This window comes from Mus caroli, unplaced genomic scaffold (assembly GCF_978045245.1).
Source record: "Mus caroli unplaced genomic scaffold, Mus_caroli_1 scaffold_18, whole genome shotgun sequence".
NCBI classification, from domain to species: Eukaryota; Metazoa; Chordata; class Mammalia; order Rodentia; family Muridae; genus Mus; species Mus caroli.
In genome coordinates, this window is record NW_028227273.1 from 26,629,336 (window position 1) to 26,650,180 (window position 20,845).

The following is a 20,845-nucleotide window of genomic DNA, read 5'->3' on the forward strand; positions in this document are numbered from 1 at the left end:
GGATAATGGGAGATTATTTTTAAAAACTATACATTCTTGGAATAAGAAAATATAAATATTCAATTGTCTTTATTTTTGTATTTTATATAAAATATATTTTATATCTCACTAGTACTTAAAAGAACCGAGTATCTTACAAGTAACAGTGAGCTGGAAGCAGGCGTGTGCACAGGACAATCACTGGCAACACATCTACCTTTTATTTTATAGAGGGGCTGATCTGTTTAGGGCAATTTTCATAATCCTTTTCACTCCTGCATAATTTTACATTTCTATAATGAATGCCAGTTCCTTTGTACCCCACTCTACTCTCCCATCCCTCCCTGATACCCTTCTTCCCTATCAGACCCTCCTGCTGGCCTGCCCTCTCCTGACACGTGACCCACTCTGTTCAGATTCTTGACCAGGGGTGGGTGGGGACAAGAAGGGCTTCCCTGTGCCTGCATCACTAAAGAAAATGTCACCTTGCTCCCCATCAATCTTTAACAGACAATAGTTGCTCAGGGAGGGAGAAGCCTCGCTGGCCACTCTCCTATCCTGATAAAATATTGACATGTTTTCTCTGTGACTTCCAGAAAGATGTGAGTGGGTTTCCTTAAGATGGAGTTTTATTCAATCACTATAAAGGAATGAAATTATGACATTTTTAGGGAGACGAGCATAACTGGTGATCATCATGCTAAAATAAATAAATTGGATTGAGAAAGGCAAACACACCTATACTACACACACACACACACACACACACACCATACCATATACCACACCATACACACACACACCACACCATACACATTATACATACACACCACACACTACACATGATACACACACACCATACCATATACCACACCATACGCACACAACACACCATACACACTACACACACACATACATACCACACACTACACACACTATACACACCACACACACACACACACACACACACACACACACCAATCATGTGAGAGAAAGGGGTAGGGGCTTTGAACAGAAAGCAAGATATCTAAATGGAAGGAGAACAGGAAGGGATAATGTGGAGAAAGATGCTTTGTAGATAAGACATGAAAGCAGAAAGCAATTATTTGGGCAGAGAACTAGAAGCAGGGGATGATAAAAGAGAGTGGGGGAGATGACATACATTATGAAGATACCATGCTGTTTACTTCAGTAGTAACTTTTTGCACATGGGGGAAAGACAGAAAAGGGGACGATGAACCTGGAGACACAGTAAAAGGACACATACACCTTTTCCTGAACCATGAACATTTTACTTTTCAAAATTTGTCTCAAGGAATCAAGTCTCTCGGAAAATAATTGCTGTTCAAGATAAAAAAATGTACTGGCTTCTCCTACACAGATGATGACGATATTACAGTTCATCAATTGCTCCCAAATAAACAGGAATCTGAATGATAAAGTGATTCTGCTTCTCTAGAATTAATAACGTGTCTTCAGAAGCACCGAGGGTGGGGCTGGAGTGACTGCCAAGTGGTTAGAGCACTGCTTCCTCCTCCTGAGGACCTAAGTTTGATTCCAAGCATTCACAGGGCAGGTCACAACCATCTGCGTCTCCTGTTCCAGGGTATATGCCGCCACTTTCTGGCGGGTGGAGGTAGTGCACACATGAGGTAGCCACACATCAAGGCAACACACCTATACACATAAAGTATTAAAAAACAAACTTTAACCTCTTTTCTTTTTTTTTTGTTTTTAAGACTTATTTTATGTATATGAGTACACTGTAGCTGTCTTCAGACACACCAGAAGAGGTCATCGGATCTCATTCCAGATGGTTGTGAGCCACCATGTGGTTGCTGGGAATTGAACTCAGGACCTTTGAAAGAGCAGTCAGTGCCCTTAATTGCTGAGCCATCTCTCCAGCCCCTTTAACTACTTTTCAAACTTGAGTTATTCTGTTATCGGCCATGTACATCTGCTCCATAGCGCCTGATGATGCACATTCCTCCATCAGATCAAACATGGTCACTGTATGCTTGAATGAAATGCAAGACGACATCATGGGCCTAATCTATGACATCATATCTTCTAAAAGCCATTTGGGTTTTTCAACTGAACATTTATGAAGGATATCTGATCAGGGGCAATATTTTATGGCAATCGTATAGACGCCATAGAGACCACAGCACACACCCACACGAGCCTCACAAGCATGCTAACAGGTAAAAGCCATCAGCAGGAACACACACCTTCAATGACAGGAAAAGTCAAACTAAGTTCCAGACAGACAAAGGCATCAGAGAGGTAGCAAAGTGATGAAGATAATCAGATAAGGTTATCTTTTGGTTTCCAAAAACTGGAACCTCAGAGAGACAAATTTGCGGATTTATCTCATTTCCTAGTTACATTTGTGCAAAGCAAAGATCATGATGGAAACTGGCAATATTGTGAGGTGCTGGGACCAAAAAAAAAAAAAAATGGAGCCCTTAGCCCTGAACATATAATCATTTATTAGATTAAACCTAGTGGCTGAAAGCCATAATAAAATAATTATGGAGGTCAATAGCCGGATGCTTCTGTTTTGCCAAGGAAACAGAAAACCTTCTCTAGGGGAATATAGCAATTTCTAAAATGCACAGCTGCCATCATTTTCACAGGCTATATCTTTGAACCAGTCATAAATACTGGCCATAAGTATAAGATAATATAACCTACAACCAAAATATACTATTATTAATGTGTATGTTTGAGCTAATAGCCAAGAACATTAAAATGGGAGAATTTCTCATGAGCCATTTGGAGTTCACACCAAGAATCAAACGGAAATCTCAGAACTGGAAAAAAAAAAAAAAAAAAAAACCTGAAACCAGCAGTGGGTGAGCACAAGAGAAGATCGGGGCTGCTGTAATCTCAATGGCAGGTCATCAAATGTTTTGACTAATGAGAGGCTGGGCAAAAGAAGACTGGGTATATTAGGGGGCACTTACCCACTAGGACGAGCAACAGTGTGCAATGATGGTAATGCCCTCAGCACGTGGTGGCATGAGCATGCTGACAGAAGGAAGTGTTCTTCAGCAGGAACACACAGCGAATGATCCCTGCATACGAAGTCCAGTGATAGGCAAAGCTAACTCAAAGCATGGACCTTGGGAGGTTTGTCATTGTGTCTTGGAGGTGCCCGAGAGAGACACTCTCCTATGGATGGAGCTGCCGTGGGCCGTGCTGGGCTCCAGGGCTCCAGTTTGCATGAGTTGTTACCACCTGATCTGGGGTGGGCTCTGGTGATGCAGTTGTCTTTAAGCACCTCTGCTCCTGTAAGTCATATGCCAATGAGCAACACCAATACAACCCATGGGTTCACCAAGTCAGACTCTGCAGTATCCGTATTTTTGATCTGTCATCAATTCCCTATCTGGGTGACTAGATAATTGTTCATGGCTTCATGGGAACAGTGCTACACAATATGGTGATTATTAGAAGTCGCAACTCTGCTGGGTTAAACAAGGCCTATAACTTAGGACCAGCATGGTTCTGCCCTGGCAAGAATGAACAAGAAGACTACAACACCATGACTGACTGGGCTTTCAGGATATAGGTACTGCACACCAAAACTCTCATAAGATGGCACAAAAGAGAAATAAATCATGAATCTCTATAAAAGGTCTGAGGTGGCCCCAGATCCTGTGAATAGGCACACTGGACAAGAGCTTCTGCACTGGAAGCCAGTTAGAACAGACTAGATGGAGTGGCTGGATTCCAGATGCACAGAGGTAATGTAAGACCCCAGGGAGATAGCACACTACCAAGAAACAAATCACCAGCAACTCACCCTAAAGAAGTAGAGAGGGGTCAGGGGAAATGGCTCATGCATGAGAAAGCTTGCTGTGTCGGCATGAGGATCTGAGGCTTGCTGACCTCCAGGCTAGCTCCAGGTCAGACATAGACCTTGTCACAACGAAGGGAGGAAGATGGACAAGAAAAGCACCGGAAGTCCTCAGCTCGCATGTCACGCAGGCACCAGAACACCCCTTGTGAAAAAATTTCACATGGCCAGGTATACATAAGACCCGCACAGGTTCAAGCCAGACAGGGTCTCCTCACTGAAAGAAGGAAGTAGACATAGTCATCTAACCAAGAATCTACTTGTAACTTATACCCACTGGCAAAGGTAAAATCTAACGTTTTTTTCCAAGGAAGCATTAACCCTTTGCCATTTTTATAAATCCTTTCACCAAAGCCTACCTTAACTTCATATCCTAAAAACTAAGCAATATAGCAACCAGAGATACAGAACTTGGAAGAAAGTCAATGTGACAAACATGTTCCTGGCTGTATGTCCAAAGGAAATGAAATTTGCATTCCAAAGAGACAACTGCCTTGCTACGCTTGTCTTAACAGTACATCCCAGTTAAAAGGCAGCATCAGCTTCACCCATCAAGGAACAGACAAGCTGAATGTGGCATGCAAGCACAAGGAGACGAAGGACATTCCAGGGCTAGAGAGATGGCTCAGCAGTTAAGAGCAGTGACTGCTCTTCCAGAGGTCCTGAGTTCAATTCCCAGCAACCACATGGTGGCTCTCAAACCATCTGTAGTGGGATCGAATGTGTCTGAAGACAGCAGCAGTATACTCATATACATTAAATGAATAGATAAATCTTTAAAAAAAAACAAAAGAAGTACATTCCAACATTTGTAGCAAAATCAATAACATCAGAGGACAATGTTAGAAGAGAAGGCAGAGAGTCACTCAAGGTCAGGAAGCATGCCATTCTGGGAAGAACCTCCCTGCCCCCCCACGCCCCAAGAACCATCAATTAGTGCATGCTGTGAGGAACCCTGAAAGAACCATCAATTAATATGTACAACCAACTGAGTTTAACCAAAGTATTTTAAGTTGCAAGTTGTCAATAACATAAAATGGGGCTAAAGGGTGTTGGAATGGCATAGATTTTATTTTCTTATATGATCAACGTTGTTACTGCTCAAAACAAGTTACAAGACACATGGTGTTTTGTGTGAGAGTCACAGCAGCAGCAAAGAAAGCCATGTTGTCAGTAAGAGGGAACAGGAGTCAAATCAGGCTATCAAGCTGGAAGAGAAGATAGTGAGAGAAGGGAAGAAATGATGGACAGTTGAGAAAGAATAACTGAAATGGCCCCCACTAAGTCCTCACTCACTAGTCATTATTTTAAACGTCTACACTGGGGAATCCCAGCACTTCTTACTCATCTGTGATTCCTGTGTGGGGCTGAAGCATCCAAGATTTTCCCCATCTTCTTTGGCATGTCTGTTGGTGTGGTCCCTGTCCAGCTCAGGCTACTTTGGTTATGCTTTATGGGCTAGCCTCAGACATTCCTAGAAGAGCCAATCTCATAGCAAATTCCCTGGATGAGGTAAATGGAGTCAGAGAAATTTGATGTATTTACAAAGCGAATTCCAACCACAGAATCTGATGAAACTCACAGTACCTTAAAGGTCACATGGAGTTTGAAGATAAAAGGATTCTGAGTGGATGCTAGCCGAAAAGGAGTAGAGTCTCAGGCAAAAGGAGACTTCAGGTCAAAGACTACTGCAATTGTAAAGACAGCCATTACAACACATTGAGAGGACACAGGCGAATCAGGTATAGTGCATGCTAATAATCCCAGCACCTGGGAAGCTGAGGCTGGGGATACACCACCAGTTCAAGGCCAGCGTGGACTGCATGGAAGCAAGACCGGACAGCAGTGCAATAGCAACAGCTTGATTCGCTACAGTGTATAATCTAGACAGAAAACTGGGACAACAGCAAAGCTTAACAGGACCAGCCAGAAATACCAGGTATGCATAAAACATCATATCTACAGCCACAGAGTCTATACTGTGCTAAAGCACTCAGCACATTCACCAGGACACATGCACACATGTACACACACACACATATGCACACACATGCATACATATGCACACACACATACAAGCACAGGATGTGTGCATGTCAGGCTGTCAAACAAGTCTTAATAACTTAAGAATATGGAAATCAACCAAGTCATTGCTTCAATAACAACATCGGCAACAAGAGTACAACTGCACAAAGTTCATATAAGTCGAGGAACACACTCCAGAAACTCAATAGGTTAAAGAAGAAACTGCCAAAATATATCTTCATATAAATGGATGTGGGAGCACAATACTTAAACCTCTGGGATACAAGCAAAGCAGGCAAGGGAGACAACAGACAGCAATAAACACCTTCTTTAAGGCACACACACACACACACACACGCACACACATGCACACACACACACACAAAAAAGAAACTGATTACATACAACACAGAGCTTACAAAGGAGAACTCAACCCAATTTTGTAGTAAGAAGGAAAAATAAAGATTAAATTGAAAATAAACAAAAGACTCTAAGAAAACAGAAAGAAATAAAGCTAAGAGTTGGTGTATTCAAACAATAATAGACAAAATGATAACTGCTGATCAAATTAACTTTGCCAACGAGAACCGCAGTAAATCACAATTAAAAGAAGAAATATGTTTTACACTTACAGAAATTCAAAGGTTCACACCAGACTACAATTATTTACCAAATAAGTGGCTAAGCTCATGTAAATGGCTGACTTTACAGAATTACACAACCTATGGACACTAATCATGAACACTGAATCACGACAGCACTATGACAAGATCTAACTGGTAGTCAAATTGCAATCTCAGTGGCACTGAAGAATTGCTAAGAGACCGAAGCCAGGCTGTCCTCACAGATGGGATCAACAGAACTAAGCTAAGTGATAGAACTCACAGACAAAATTGGCAAATATTCAGTCAGATTTGAAAATGGGGGGTGAGGAACCTCCCAACAAAGAAAGATCCAGAATCAAACAGACTCAAGGATGAATTCTAAACAACAACAAACAACAAACAAACAAACAACAAAAACTGAAAGAATGAAAGCTCACACTGCTGGACAGCTTTCAAACTACTGAAGAGGAAAGTCTTCACAAGGCTGTTATTCTGTTACCAAAGCCAGACCCGATTACCAAAAAGAAAATCACAGCCCAATAGTCTTGATAGACGTGAACACAAAACAGAAGAGGGCACCAAATCCCTGGAACTACAAGTACAAAGTAGCCTTTGTGAGCTGCCATGTGGGTGCTGGGAAGCAAACCCAGGTCCCTCCCAAGATCAGTAAATATGCTTCCTCACTGAACCATCTCCCCAGCCCTTCTCCACTTTTTTTTTCTTAATACTTGGTATTCTAATCAATTCCATCACACATGTTTGTTGCACCTTGCTCTAAGCCTCTGGCTAATTCCCTCACTGTGAGTTCCTTCTGCATTCCCTAGGCTGAAGCAAAATAATCCCACAGCAGACTCTCATGAAAACCGAACATAAGCAGCATGTTCCAGCGAAGGGTAGAGAGTGGCCTCAGCTCAACCTGTGTGATTTCTCCATTCTTCACTGACTTTTCCATAGGCTGAGAACATTTGGAAAAAAAAAACAAAAAAGAAATGATCAGTAGACACCAAGCTGGAGAAAAATTAAAACTGATATTTCTGGGAGAACCTTAAAATGTCAGGAATATTTTTCCTGGCTCCAATTTCCTTTAAATCATAAAGTGTATATTCCTATATATCTAGAGTTAGCTATTGTGCAGAATTAAGACAAATTCACATCTCAAATTCCAAACATCTCCTGTGGCCTTCTAAAATGAGACAAACGAACAAAGTCAGTGTTCAGTAAACTAAGCCAACATTTGTGAATTATAACTCACCACAAGTCAGTGCAGGACTGGAGCCTTCTTAGAGGGACACACACATTCCGTCTCACAGGGTTTGCACACATTGTGCGTCTGTCAAACACGCACTTGAACAATCTGAAGACAAATATGTTGGCCTGATGGGCCCCCTGCCCCCATTATTCAGCATGAGCAGTCCAACTCATGGTGTGCGGTAGCTGCCCAGCCACAGCTCTTGAAAGACTGTGGCTAAAGCTAAAGAATGCACGTGCATTTGTTACTGACCATGTGTGCCCTCTCCTGACTCCTTTCAGGGAGCATTCTTACTACTGAATTTTCATATGTGTGGCGAGGCAAGGATTTTTATGGACCATTTAGTCTGGCAGATGTGATGAGAGATGAAAGATGCAAAGACCTTGGTGATGTCTCCGAAATGAAGTCTGTCCAAATGTTCTCAGCCTATGGAAAAGTCAGTGAAGAATGGAGAAATCACACAGGCTGAGCTGAGGCCACTCTCTACCCGAATGCAGGAAAGATGTTTCTTGAAAGACTTTTAATAAATTAACTCTTGACTTACAATGTGATAATCGTAGGGTGAGGCAAGAGTATTTGAACTGTTTTTGCTTCATTTCTAGAAAGAAAGAACAGAAGAAAGAAAGGAAGGAAGGAAGGAAGGAAGGAAGGAAGGAAGGAGGGAGGGAGGGAGGGAGGGAGGGAGGGAGGGAGGGAGGGAGGGAGGGAGGGAGGGAGGGAGGGAGGGAGGGAGGGAGGTTGAAACCCCAAACCCCTGAGAAGCAATAACCTCGCAGCCTGTTTAATAAAGCAATTTGAAACCCAAACACAATAGACCACATAACGGTTCTTATCAATAGGTACAGCCCACAAACCAAAGACAAATGCCCACAAATAAAAGACTAGAAAAAGAGAGTTACCCCAAAAGGTACCCTGTGGTTTTGTTCAACACGCTCATCTCAGTGACTTACATTTTGTCAAGTATATATGTCAGTTCTCTGAAATACTAAAAATATACAAACTGACCAGATTTATGACCGGGTAAAAATAAGTTAGGAGCTAGTGAGATAACTTTGTGGCTGAAGTGCTGGGCACAGGCGTGTAAGCACCCGAGTTTCAGTCTCAAGACCCACACGCATGGCAAAGCAGTATCGCATGGGTAATCCTTGGAGTCTTAAGGCAAGATGAGAATAGACAAGGAGAATACCCAGAAGTTCCTGGGCCAGCTGATCTGGACATCACGGCTGTGAGGAGGAGAGCCTGACCCTAATGCGGTGAGAGGGGATGGTATACAAGTAAAGACAGATGCTCAAGACTACCCTCAGACCACTCTACACATGCACAGCTGTGTGTCTGCCCCAACACACACACACACACACACACACACACATTTAAAAAGAGACAACCAGGTTTGAAACCGCCAAGGCTCCAGTTATAAAATAACTCATAACATCCTCTTTGTTTACCTCCACACCACGCTGTTCACGCCACACTCTCTTTGTCCCTACAAACAAAAGCTCTATGAGTAAGCCAGACTTTCTGTGCCTGTACACTCTTAAATCCCAAAGAGTTCTGTCATGTTTTCTGGAGTAACACAAAGCCAGTAAGCCAGCCTGTTGCAAGCCTACATTTGTGCTGCAAGTAGCAAGCAGAGAAAACTGTCCCCGCTTATGGAAAAGCCACACCCAGATCTCAGAGAAGAAATGGCAACCAGCGGGTGCCTGAGAAGCAGTCAGACTCACTTCAGGACCACAGCTTCACTTTGTAGAGATCTTTCCTGATTTCTCACATTACTGGACACACGGATTTTGCTCTAAATGATCCAAGGCTCTGGGATCTTGGCTCCCATATCAAGCCTTCTACTGACCTGTTGAAATTTGCAATAAATAAATAAATAAATAAATAAATAAATAAATAAATAAATAAAATGAAATTCAGAAGTAGTGCCTGTCTCTAAAAGGAATGACAAGGCCTGGCTGAAGTATCCCATACTAGTGCGTGTTTTCTTGGTGCACATTTTCTCTGTTGCTTTTTCTCACCAAACCTTGGAACAGTACTGAAATCCCTAAGCCTTTCCTGGAAGGAAAATCATGAGAGAACATTGAGAGATGTGTGCAATAAAAACTTCTAATCAGTGGGATAACTAGAATCTTCTTCCCTTCAGCTGTTCATTTCATCTCAGCATCCTTCCTGAAACCAGCTTCATCCACCACCTCCAACCAATGCTCTCCTTCCAGGTACGAGGGATGTGAGAGGAAGACAGACTGCTGTTATTCTTAATGGGGATACAGGAGTTCTCCACTTGCTGATTGCCTGATTTCAAATTGCCCTATCAAAATGCGACATACACATAAGCAATTGTAAAGATTTCTTTAGACTTCTGGGTCCCAATTACAAACCATCAGGACTTTTGGAGAAAAAAAAAATCTTCAGAGGAAAAGTCAAGCCATGGGCATGAAAGACAGAGGCGGGGAAGTGTTTTCTGGTCATTTGATAAATCAGTGCCTAAGAGCAGCAGATTATGTAAAATGCATGAATCGCAACACAGCCACCAAAATGGAATTACTTATGCATCCATCCATTAAAAGAGTCTTCATGCTGACTCCATTTAAACCTCCAAGTTCAGAACATAATCTCATGATCACAGTGGTCTCTTTCCCTCTACTGGGAAGACATGAACTAGAGACACTAAAAAGTGTCCTCGACCAAGTCAAGGTTAGATGAAGATCAAAGTCCTGAGAGACTTTCATGAATGGTGTGTGTGCTCCCTCCAGATATCACCTGCCTCCCCCAGGTGTGGCCTCCCTTCAGGTCTCATTTGCCTTTCCCCTGGGGAAAACGACCTCCCTCCGCCCTTATATATGAAGCTCTAAGAATGTGCTTGATGCTCTGCTAGTCAGTCACTGAATTTGTAGCATCAACGGGCCGCACTTCCCTATGAGACAATTTTAAGGCCTTTGCCCTGTCTTCTTTATCCATCCTAAGTCTAGCCTAACATCCATGTCTAGATATCTTCTAAGTAAACCTGTGTTTGATGGAAACATGTTTTTTTTAAAACAGCGATTTGACTCTTTTCTGACCTCCTTCCTTTGCAGCAAAAGAAAAACTGAAGCTCCAGCAGCTGAGTCAAGGCCTTGTAGCAAGCTGGGCCGGGACTCTTCCTTCTCACCGCAAAGCCTGTAAAGTGTTTCCCTCAGTGGTTCCAAAAGATGTTACCACCTTCGAATCAGATTCCTCACAAGCATACAAAGTTTTAGAATGGAATCAAATGGAAGAGACAGATACCAAGAAGAAAGCGAAAATTCTCATGCTCGTGTGGATCCAGCCGATATGATATCCTTTCACTTGCTCCCCAACCTCAGCTTCCACTGCTCTTCAGACTAAATCCATGACCTTCTAGGATCTGACCGTGCCCCGTCTCAGGAAGCATGTATCCTTCCTGAGACGGGGGTTTAATCACGGCCTCCTGCAGCACACCTGCCTCTTCAAATACATAAGCTGCTCTTTTAGCACACAAAGAGTCCATACAGTCCCTTGTCACTGAGGAGAGGGGGGTGGGGGGGGCGTATATTGCTCTGGGGACCCTCCCTGTGCAGCAGTATGGGAAGCAGAAGGTGGGAAACTGGCCGTGTGAATTCCAAGGTTTTGTTTCTGACTTGTTAGCTATCCCAATTGATAGCCTTGATACTTACTTTCCAGTTATGAAGGTCTGGCAAAGACCAGCATCTGGGCTTTCCACATTTCCTGATTAAAATGTAACATTTCCATTCTGTGTCAGTTAATTTGTACATCCTATGCTTTAGCCAGTCATGGAAGATGAACTTGAGTCATTTTAAAATAAAAGACTTATTTCAGACATAGTGGAACACATCTGTAATTCTAAGTCTAAGGCAGGAATATTGTGAATCCCAGGCTAGCTTAGGATAGGCACAGACATAGACACATACATACACACTCACACACAAACACACACACACTTCCCTAAAACAGTTTAAAAAAGTTTGTCCTAGAGATTTTTAACAGAAATCTTATGCTGGATCTATTTTAACCCTTTAAATAAAAGACATAGAGCAAGAGGGAATGAGCCCAGCAAGGCTGAAGCACCGACAGCCGAGGAAACTCAGAAATGAATAAGACCGCATCAGTGCATCAGGGATTTATAGCATATGGTGCCATCTCTGTGTCTTCCCTGGCATGGTTAACAGAAGATGCCTAAAGGGTGTGTGAGTGACGAACTCAAGCTCTTTGTTTCTCCCTCTCGAGAGTGTGGGTTGACAATTCAACACTGCCATATGACATATTAACAAGTTGACAAGTAGAAGGTAATTCTGTAATATATGTGGATGAGACATATGTATATTTTAGTAGTACATATTACTCTGTATCAGTGTAGTAATAGCACATATTAATAACATATATTAGTATGTATTAATATGCACATATCAACAATTCATACATTGTTATAATATATATTAATAATATATATTATTATACTAGCAATGAATATTATTGATAGAGAACAATAACAAGCAGGTGTAAACAGGCAAGCACATCAGTTGCTCTGCATTCTAGAGTCTTCCATTGTTCGAGGCTCTTATACACCAACAATGAAAAACTTCACAAAATTAATTAATTCAGAAAAAGGCTTTCTTAGTTTAAGGCCAGGATAAATAAACTGTGAAGAGAGACAGGAGTGAGGCAAGTGAGGGGAAGGGCGCTGGCCTAGCAGGTGGCAGTGAAGATGTAGCCATACCTTACAGAATGTGCCTTGAGTAGATAAGCTGCCAGTTTAATGTGTGCTTATATGTTGTGCTGCAGTTAGACATTAGCCAGTCATAATTTTGAGAACGGGGCTGGGTGAGAACAGGGGACAAGCTAGGTGGCGGTGGTGATGTTCACAGGGATACTTACAGATCAGCAGCAACAGCAAAGCTTGCTCATCTTTTTTCTATGGCCCACAAAGTAAGCAGGACACTGAAATCAGTCTGCTGTTGAGAACAATGCTCCCAACTACTGCAGTCCAAAGTACCAGAGCCAAGACTCAACAGACATCCTCACAGGACGAGGATCTCTCTCTGGCATACTTAGTATGAGCTGTCTACCAGACTCTCCCAACACCCTTGTCTCCATGGGGAATGGCTCCCTCTCCCTGATGGTCTCCTATGCTGGCAGCCATTACCCTTCATGTACACAGGGAGTTGTTCTGTGTACATGTGACTACCGAGCTGTCACCAGAGAAGGGACAGAATAGACTTTAGACTCAAGCTGGCCAAATCAGATTCCTATCTGAGAACTGCGTACAGAAGTACCACAGAGCAGAGGAATCCCCTTAGTACTTGGGCTATGCATCATGGGAAGCATCTATTTTAAGCAGGTAGAAATGAAGCAAACGCCATGCAGTAATGAGAGGTAATGATGGACGATTATAAAGAGACATGCAGGTGGAGTCCTAGCCGTACACAATCCTGGGCTCAGTCCTGATGGAGGATTTCCTCAGCACCGCCCTCCTGACAGTTCTGGTTTGTATCACCTTTCACCTGAGGCTACCTCTGCTAACTGTCTGCTCTGAATAAGTGACTGAAGTTGAAGATCTTCACATATAGAAAATTTCCCTGTGCCAAAGCAGGAATGAATCACGAGGAGCAGAAATAAGGGACCCGGAACAGTTATTGAAAAGAGATTACGAGAGCTAATCTCAGTTGTCCATTTGACTGGATTTGGAATAATCTCAGAAACTCGCCTCTGGTGGACTCTGCAGAGGAATTTCTAGGAGTAGGTAAAGAAAGACGGCTCTGCTGGGCGGTGGTGGCATACGCCTTTAATCCCAGCACTTGGAAGGCAGAGGCAGGCATATCTCTGAGTCCGAGGCCAGTCTGTTCTACAAAATGTGACAGCCAGGGCTACACAGAGAAACCCTGCCTCGGAACCCCCTCCCCCCCCAAAAAAAAAAAAAGAGAAGAGAAGAGAAGAGAAGAGAAGAGAAGAGAAGAGAAGAGAAGAGAAGAGAAGAGAAGAGAAGAGAAGAGAAAGAAGGGTCCCAGAGACCCCAGGGGGGCAGAACAGATCTGGTGTAGCACAGATCCAGCGAGACCAGAGGGAAATAGACTTCTGCTATTGCCGGCCCACTTCTAGTCCTTCCCGAGGGTATCTACCCTGTTGCTTCCATCCTTCCCTGACATCAAACCCAGCTTCCTCAGTCGTCCAACATGGACTGAAAACCAGCAGCTCTCAAACAACGCTCCAGACCTTCCAAGCCAGAGACTGCTCAGACCTCCACCCTCATGGACTTGGGGCTACTGGGTTCTCAGCAGGCTGATAGCCATTGTTGGACTTCCTAGCCATATCCTTAACAGTAGCTTGTTGAATGGTATTTTCTGATAACTTTCTATACACACACCCTTAGAAGTTGGTGACAAAAGAAACATGGTAGAAAATATGAAGAAACATTAAATTTTCATGACCAATTATTAAATCACAATTCCTAAGCAATCCCAGGCTCTGAAGGGAAGGAAGGGGTAAGGGAGGGAAGGTGTGTTTTCCTTCTGGAAAACCAGGAAAATCACTGCTTTGCTGCCCATGAACCCTGGAGGAACAGCCTATTCTAAAACACTTTTCTTGTGATTTCTGTGAAAATAAAGAAGTTGTTTTTTGATGAAGTCTTACAGAGATAATGGCCTAGAGCAAATGTCAGGGACAAAGTTAAATGTTAGACACAGACATTTTATCCTTAGTGCAAAAACAAGTAAGAGAAAAATCATCAAAAACCAACCAAGTCTCCATTTTCACAGCTGGTAAATTGTGGCCGTTAACAGCAAGAGGATTTCTCACTCTGTTTAAACTTGGAAGCCTTTTTTTTGCCAACAAAGTCGCGTATAGAAACCCACAGCTGAAACATCTACACACAGACCCTGTCCACTTACCTCCTGCCACCCAACCTGGGGCTCTCGGACACCCAGGTGTGCTTCCAGAACCCATGTTCTCACACCACCGCCATGATGCTCTAACATGAATTCAGGCCATCAAGGAAAGGATACTAAAGACTGTGTCACACACACCCTGAGCATGTGACAAAGCAAGAACATGCCTGCAAAGCTGCTCTCAGAAACCCAGAGATGACAAGAAGACCATGGCCGACCTGCTAAGTGCTTTCTATATGGCAGGCTTTAAAACTTTTTATATGAAGTACTTCTATGAATCATCTCACTCACTAGTCCAAGAAACAGGGACTACCACTAGCCTACAGGGAAGAATAGACTGAAACTGAGAAAGACCAGGAAATGGTCTAATGTGTCAACTTTAAAGCCACTGGAGCCATAAGTAAGCAAGGGGACTTGGCATCCAGGCAGTCTGGGACTTGAGTGCCACTTGACTGATATGCTAATGTGGATCCTAGAGCAAATGGTTTTCACAGTTGTTGGGGAGGAGACCACACAGACTTCGAGATGAGTTAACTTTGCTCCAGGGAGTTTACATGGCTTCCCGTTGTCACCATCATCATCCATTTTTTTTCTTTTTTATTAGATATTTTCTTTATATACATTTCAAATGCTATCCCAAAAGTTCCCTATACCCTCTCACCCCCCCATCCCCCGCCCTGCTCCCCTACCCATCCACTCCCGCTTCTTGGCCCTGGTATTCCCCTGTATTGGGGCATATAAAGTTTGCAATACCAAGGGGCCTCTCTTCCCAGTGATGGCCATTCTAATCTATGAAGAAGGGGGAGGGGAGACAAAGGATGTGTCTTCATGGCAACACCTAAAAAAGGACTGTCAACTCATGCTCTGGCATGTGCTCTCCCTGTAACTTGAAGGGGTCTCAGGCTCTCCCGGTTGCCCTTGTCATCCAAACCTGTCTGGACTTAAACTATACCTCAATGGGCACCAAATACAACCTACTGAATGCAAAAGCAGGTCCACAAAATCACTCTCTTCTATGAGGCCATACATCGAAGAACTTAAAACATGATCACACTTCAGAAAATACTGAGCCTACGCTGTTAAATCACATGGTACACATTGTTATTTGTATCTTAATCACTTATCAAGTACATACTTATAGAAATGTACACCACATTTCTTAAATATACCTCTGAGAACCTCAACAATTTTCAATGGCATCACAGAGTCCAGGGACAATAGCTTCAGAATGTCAGCTGCTACTATTTTATCTTTGCAGGAACAGGAGCCCTCTGCTCAAAAGTCACAGCTTCAGGGGTGATCAGGTATATTTTCTTTTCACCTCGTTCGCCGGTGAAGAGTTAAACTGATAAAATTAAATTACCTTTTAAAGTTAGGCTTAACATAAATTTACACTATAACATGATAAAATACAGTATTTGTATGGCACCTTTTAAATTAAGTAGGATTAATTCTAATACTTCAAAGTTGAATCTAATCATATTTTTTTCTCCTAATACCCAGTAGCTTCATAACTCTAATCTTCGGACTTTCAGTAGCTAAGTCTTTAAGAACTAAACAACAGAGGTTGATAACATATATTTCAAATGCAGTGACACAAAAGTCACAGTTAACATCCTCAGAATTAAAAAAAAAATGATAGCATGACACTAATATGAGAATAGCTTTTTAAAATGTAGTATGGCAAGCAAACATAAGTATAATGTGGTTTTCAAAATGCTTATTCCTGTGGCTTCTACTATGTGTGTTTATGATCTTCTACAATCTAGGCATAAATGTTTGTGCCCAGGAACAATGTAATCACCATTACCATCAAAAGGAAATGTTAGAAACAGAGACAATCGCATGATGACGTAAGGTTGCATGAGGATGTAAGGAAATATCAAGTAACATGTTTGTGACAAACGCTAATTCCCAAGAAGAAACATTAAAGATTTTAAAATACATAAGCACAGAGTATGCAAACACTCTGCTCTATACAATCAAAACGGGAGACGGGCTGATAAAGAAATACCTATGCAGCAGCAGTCTAAAGAGTAGCTGTTTCCCTTTACCGTCATGACTTAAAAATACTGAAAAGGACATTACACACACTATCCATAAGTGTACGAGATAAGAGTTTACACTAATTTGCACTGACTTTAAATTACTCTGTCTGCTTGCTTCTCCCAGGAGAAGAAAGAGCAGGAGATGTCTATTCTCAACTTTCCACTTGAAATTAAACAGTTTAATTGTGGTTTTAAAATTGCACAGACTTTTCTCACAATGATAAGGCAGTGACCACTGTGTGCTTTGAATTGTCTGATTCTAGATAAAGAAAAAAAAAAAAAAGAGAATCCACAAAGCAAGAATAGTGCATAAAATCAAAGAAAGAATGAAATCCACCCTACCACCTCCTAGCATAAATAAATTCATCTGCTCCTTTCTTCTCCTCAGGAAAAAAAAAATGAACTCATCTCTTTAAAAAGCACTTGAAGTGCTGTTATTATTATTTTTTTTGAGGAAGAGAATCTTCACATTATCACCACTTCTAGAAACACCAGATCCTGCCTTTAGTAACCATGTAGTCAAAATTCCCTAAACTGAATTGAGCCCAGTAAGTTTACTCGCCTGAATTAAATCATGAGGAAGCTGAACATATGCATTCAAAATCTGGAAAAGACCACACAGCCTTGGCCAAGGTCACCATACCAGGGTCACAGCAAGTGGGCTGTGTTTCTTTACTCAAACATGGGAAGAGAAACCATTATCTCCTTTGGCAAATCCAACTACCTGTGGGCAAGCTGACAGAATGTAACTTTAACCTTTAATTCTGTTCTGTTAAAAATTACATATGAACTTAGGATTCCTTCGTAGAGATACATTAATGGAAGGATGGATGATTTGGTGTCATGGGGTCTCTGAGGGTACAGCCTGTCACAAGGAAGGCATGTTGCAACTGCTCAGAGATGGCTTCTGAGTCACATGACAGAGACTATTCCTACCATAGCAGGCCAGAGAGCACAAAGAGAGATGGGCAGACTCAACAGGCCAGTTTTATCTCCATTGATTTACTTTCTCCAGCTAGACTCCATCCTCAGTTTTCAGAAAATCCCAACATAGCCACTGACCAGGTACAAAATGTTCAGAATAAGAGCTTGCCAGGGACAGTCCAGACTTAATTCCTAACAGCATTCATTTCCTGATATAATAATAAACGGACATTGCTGTCCACATAAGGTCAGCACGGTCTTCATTAAACACCCATGAAATACTATAGTCCCTAATAAAGAATAGCAGTAAATGTCATAATGGATAAAGACCATGGTATCATAAATGTCTACTTGAAGGTCATCTTTCCACATTGGAAAGTGTTCAGCATGTCACTGAATAATGAAGACAAAAAGATTCACATCTTTAAATAGTGTTATCTTCAGAATAGCAATAATAAAAAGAAACACATAAAAGAGAACCCAGGGAAAATTTTATAAATAAATATGTAAGCAGATATATGTTCATGATACTAATTAATATTCATATAGCTAATTAATGCCATAAAGTGAAACTACTACAACCTCAAATGCCTGCTAGAATCTAGCTGAACAGAGTTTGCCAAGACATTTGTACAATATGAGGATCCGCCTTATTCTAAGAGCCAGACACTCTAGAGGAATCCATGAGTCTCCATTTATCCACAGATCTCCTACTCCAGCTGCAGAAGCCATACTCTGCACAAATGATCTCTCATGACAAAGGAAGAAACAGCAGAACCTGTCAGAAAACGTTCTCCAAGCCCCAGTGAGGCAGAAAACACCTCCTTCTCTTCCTCTTCCTCTTCTTCCTCTAGCTGAACAGTTTGCAAAGACAATGGTACCCACCACACGTTCCAGAGAGAAAAGCCAGAAGACCAAGCCCCCAGTGCTTACTCCAGAAACTACCCTTCCTTATCAGTACTTAGCCTGACAGCCGCCTTTCCAGGGTGGCCAAAACATTGACTCCCTCACAATTACCCAGAGCATTGCTCAGCCTCCAGTAAACAGAAACAGAGATCCAACACTGACACTTACCTAGAAGCAGTCACTGTGAAGGCCAGGGGGAGGTTCACAGGCCTCCAGACACCATCTTAAACTTTAGTGGATTCTGAAGAAACTCCCCAAGTCCTCCCTGCTCAGACAGCGTGTTCTTCCTGGAAACTGGTAGCTGGAGCTGGGAACTGGCTTGCGGCGCTCTGGTAGGTGAGAGCAGACAGCATCTGTTCTGCTCTCTCCTCTGGTCCCAGGGAAGACTGCTAGTTTGTGCATGTGGCTTTTCCTACTAAATGAAACAATCTTGCAAAAGTTTCTTGAAGGCTGAATACAAGACAGTCTCCAGCGTGTTCTTATCTCACTCTCTGCCTGGTAGCAACAGCATGTGCCAGTTCCTTAGAATGTTCTGGAAGTGACTTGTCGAAAGGCAGACTGTTCCCACTTTGAGGTAAGGCCACTGTCAGATTCTAGATCCCCTCCATATCTAGAAAAAAAAAACATCCAAAGCAGCTTTCATGTTCAAAAAAAAAATATTTTCTTCACAGTTTTCTACACCCTCTCAGCTTTGGCCAACAAGCTAAAGCACAGCACTACCGTATCGGTTCTCATGCCCATCCCCTTTGTATACAGGATCCAAGAGCCTGCAAAACAGGACGGTGTGAATTCAATGAAGTGTTGAGAGGAATTATTTGGAAGAAGATTTTATTAAAAAGGAAAAAGGCTAATTTTTGAGCAACTCAAGAAATACCATGTCATCATAATATCTCTGAACTCCAAAAGTAAATCATACAAAAGGAAGAAAACACTCTGCCTCGTCTTTACAGCTCTATGACAAAACAACCAAGGCAGGTCACTTTACAAAAAAAAAGAGTTTTGGTTTTTTGGATTTTTTTTTTTAAGCTAAAACTTTAGCTAAGTACAGGATTAGAGATGGACTGGTTTGGTCTCTAGTGAAATAAGGGCGTCAAACCATGGCCAGAAAACATGTAGGAGAAATTGCATCTCAAACCAGAGGAGACAGGCAAATCATATGATCCCTTTTGAGAACACATCTCCATGACCCAAGACCCTTCAGATAATTTCTTGAATGGACTCAACAATCCTCAGTAGCACCGCTCTTAACATGCCACCATTAACATGCTGAGCTTAGGAGAATGCCTCCCTCTCGTCCATCACATACATCCATTAATTATTAGCTTTCTACAATTCTTCTATGATTAAGAGTTAGCTGTAGGTTAGTGATTCAGTCTCTGAGAGCCCTAAGGATCTAGGTTAGTTGACACCGTTGATCCTCCTGTGGGTCACTCATCCCCTCCAGGGCCCTCAATCCTTTCCCAACTCTTCCATAGACTGCCAGAACTCCATCCAATGTTTGGCTGTTTCTGAATCTGTTTCAGTCAGCTGCTGGGAGAAGCTTCTCAGGGGTCAGCTATGCTAGGATCCTGTCTCCCAGCATAACAGAGTATCATTAATAGTGCCAGAGATTGTTGCTTGCCCCTGGGACGAGTCTCAAGTTGGGCCAGTTATTGGTTGGCCATTCCCTCAGTCTTCACGCTATCTTTGTCCCGGCATTTCTTATAGATAGGACAAATTTTGAGTTTTATGAGTGGGTGGGTGTCCTTATCCCTCTACTGGGGATTATGCCTGGTTTCAGGAGGTGGTCTCTTCAAGGAGCTGTCCCTAAAGCTATAATCTGGCTGTGGAATCCATTCCCCTAACTGATGCCTTGTCTGGCCTCAGTGGGAGAAAGGTGCACCTAGCCCTAAAAAGACTTGATGTGCCAGGGTGGAGAAAGCCCGAGAGGGTCCTCCACCTTCTCAGAGGAGAAAATGTGGAATGGGGGAGGAACTTTATAGGGGGGATACTGGAAGGAGGGGGCCGGCAATCAGGATTTAAAGTAAATCAATCAATCAATGGGAAAAAGGAGTTATAGTTAATATTAACTTTTTTAATGCTTTCCACGGTCAAAATGATCAAAGGGAAAACACCAGGCCACCATTGCTCAAGACTTTACATGCTCCCATTCCAGTAACTTCCATAACAGAGTACAAATGACATGGTCATCCACTGGATTTATGGCTGTCCTGGAGACAACACCTGTTAAAGAATAACAGCTGCAGCTAAACAGATGCTTATCATGTGATTACTATCAGCCCACAGCTTCGGAGTCTTTTGGAATGGTTTGACTTTATGATAGCCGAAGCATGGTCAGGAGGCTAACT

General features: G+C 42.4%; 1 protein-coding gene across 1 annotated transcript in view; it reads right to left on the bottom strand.

Annotated features, from left to right (window-relative positions):
- L3mbtl4 (L3MBTL histone methyl-lysine binding protein 4) overlaps positions 1-18,844 on the bottom strand; it is a 366,608-nt gene extending 347,764 nt beyond the window's left edge. The window contains exon 1 of the mRNA XM_085833147.1: positions 18,666-18,844. The gene's annotated coding sequence lies outside the window, so the exon portion shown is untranslated. The remainder of the gene's footprint in view (positions 1-18,665) is intronic.
- Between the last annotated feature and the right edge of the window lie 2,001 nt (positions 18,845-20,845).